Here is a 3041-nt window from a genome sequence, read left to right on the forward strand (position 1 = left end):
TATTAAATGAAATTGTTATGCTTGCTCAGTTATAAATATTTTTTCTACATTGATTTCATGTTGGTGAAAATATAAATGTGTGAAGCTTTATGTCATTATTTATAATGTATTTTAAAGAAATAAAGTACAATATTAACTATTAATTACCACTACTAAAAAAATTCATATTTTCTGCCAATTTTGTTTTGAAATTTTTTGATAGGAAATACTTATAAATTTTGTTATGAAAAAAATTTGCAGAAAATTGCTGCCAATTTTTTTATAAAATATTTTGTATAAAACACTTTTCGTAATAAATTTTGTAGGAAATACTTGTGAATTTTATAATTTTGTAGGAAATAATTACCCACAAAGAAATTACCTGCCAATTAAAATTCTTAGAAAAAAAATAGTAAGAAAAAGTCTTTCCTTATAAATTTTTTGAACAAATTTATAAAAAAATTCTCATGTAATATGAGAATTTTTAGTAGTGTACGTAATCAATGGTTCAAATGTAATTAACTTTAACAAGATAATAATTGCAAATAATACGGTGGATTGCATTCAAGTTAAAAAACAAAAACAAAAACAATTGCATTCCTTAATACAGTGTAATATAAGCTAAAATCTAGATCCTACTAAAGTACTTATTGAGTTTCTAATCCAATAAAAAGAAGTTAACCAGGGTGGGGAAAAAGATTTCTATTAAACTCAAGTTAAAATCAAAATGGAAAACAGTAAAAAATTTAACATTAATGAAATGTGTTCTCAAATCATGCGCTATATTCAAATTTTATCTTAACTTTAAAAGTCAACTACATAATTACCCAAAATTCAATCAACAAAAGATATAACCAATATTTCAATAGATTAACGTGGATATCGAATAGTTTTTGTACCGTAGGGCTACCTAGTATCTCTGACCGAACGGTTCAAGCACAAGCGGTCGAAGGTTGTTCGCTACGGACAGATGGCCTAAGTCATGAGTTGTTGATGTGACAATTTCTATGGAGTGATTTTAGGGAGTCCACAATCAGTCGACCCTGGTGATAAGTAATTGAAAATCACATTGAGATCCTTCTTAATGTGAGCGGCGCGCGTACGTTCAACATTATCGGTCGGGTAGACCCAAAAATATAATATTTGTAAGTAAAGTAAAACATGTTAGTAATCAAGTTTAAAAATCAATTAATAAAACCCTAATCACAGACCCATGTGAAAAACTATAAATAGGAGTCAAAGGTAGGTTGGTAATGACATTTTAAATCACATTTATTACAACATTAATTGCTTATCCCAAGCGAACTTAAATTGACTTAAACATTGAAACTTAATTAACAAGTACTCCGATCGTCTGGATAACCGAACGGGAGAAGAAGGAGAAATAACACCGAACAGAATAAGAAAATATGAATCTGAGTGATGTCAGAGAAAAAGGAGGTTAGGTGAGTATTTTAGATAGATACTCAACTCCTATATACTTGAAACAATTTTAAATATTCTATAACCAACTAGACTAATCTAGCGTGAAGTTTGAATAATTCAAATTTTGTTATGATAACTTTGATTATAAGATTGAAATTTAAATTCAATCCAAAGTAAAAAATAATCAAATTTCGAAGAATAGAAGACAATATTGAAAAAATAACAAAGAACATAGTCCTTACAAAGAAAAATAACTATGCATAAAACTTATAGAAAACAAGAATAATATCCTAGGATTAAAAATATAAAAGTGAAAAAGATGAATTGAGTTGTTGCATTTTCGGTCTTGAATTCCCTTTATCCATCAGTTATGGGGTCCGTCGGTAGATGATAAATTGGGATGGCCGCTCATCCTACCAAAGAGACATTTTTTCTTTCGAAAATGATTTATTTTGTATTTTAAATATTTTAAATTGTTGATGGATCAAAAATATTTTATTTTGTATCGAATAATTTGAAAGTATATTTTGGATTGTGATCAATTTAGAGTTCAAAATTATATTTAAGATTATACAATTTAAAATTTTATTTTAAATTATACAATTTAGATATATTTTAAATGTAAAAGTATATTTTAAATAATATAATGAAAAATATATTCTAAATTATACGGTCTAAAACATTACCGAATTGAAAAATTTAAAAATTCATTACAAAATATATTATTCAATGAAAATTACATAATTTAAAACTACAAAAATACATTTTAGATTACATAATACAAAAGTCACAAAGTGAATTTTATCTCATTAAACCAATGTTCCAATTACTATCAGTATAATATAACGAGAAATTTATCACATATTCAATACCATAATTTATGTTACTTCTCAAATATTACACGGCTGAACAAAGTACTTCCCAGAAATTCATTGTGTGAAATAAGTAGTAGATGTGCATGAATCGAATTTTAAAAATTCAACCAAAATTCAAATAATTGGATTGAAAATAAATCCAAATTTATATTTTCTAAATATGTAGTTTGGATTGTGACCCCCCTTTTTGTTTTTTCCTCTTTCTCTTCTTTGTCTTTCTATCTTCATAATTTTCAGTAAGTAATGATTCTTGAAAAAGGATTTCTTTTATTTTTTAACTTAAAATACTATTATATTATTAAAGTTAAGGGTAAAGTGGTGAGTTTTTAAAAGGAAGGATGTGAAGTCCGGGAAAAACATTGTAATGAACAGTGAAAAAGTAGTGTAAGTTGTGTACTGGGAGTTAAAACATCATCATATACACTTTATGTTAATAAACTTTTGATCACCTCTTAATTGAATGCCAAAGATAGCAATCCATTCATTATTGATTAATTGTCTTTTCCCCTTCATTCATCATTCACTGTAACTGTTTATTTAAGTCTTCAACATTGACAGAGATACTAACACACCTTCATATGAATTTTTCTTCCTTATCTTCCTCACCTTAGCAACAGCTAAAGAAGATCCAACAGAGTGTTCTTGTTTTTGTTGCTGCTGTTGGTGATGCGGTCTCTCACAAACTTTTACCTTAACACGCTCCTATGGAGGTTAAAGATCGATTCATTTATATTACAAATGTAATAAAAGAATTGGAGCAAC

The sequence above is a fragment of the Vigna unguiculata genome, chromosome 3 (assembly GCF_004118075.2).
Source record: "Vigna unguiculata cultivar IT97K-499-35 chromosome 3, ASM411807v1, whole genome shotgun sequence".
NCBI lineage: Eukaryota > Viridiplantae > Streptophyta > Magnoliopsida > Fabales > Fabaceae > Vigna > Vigna unguiculata.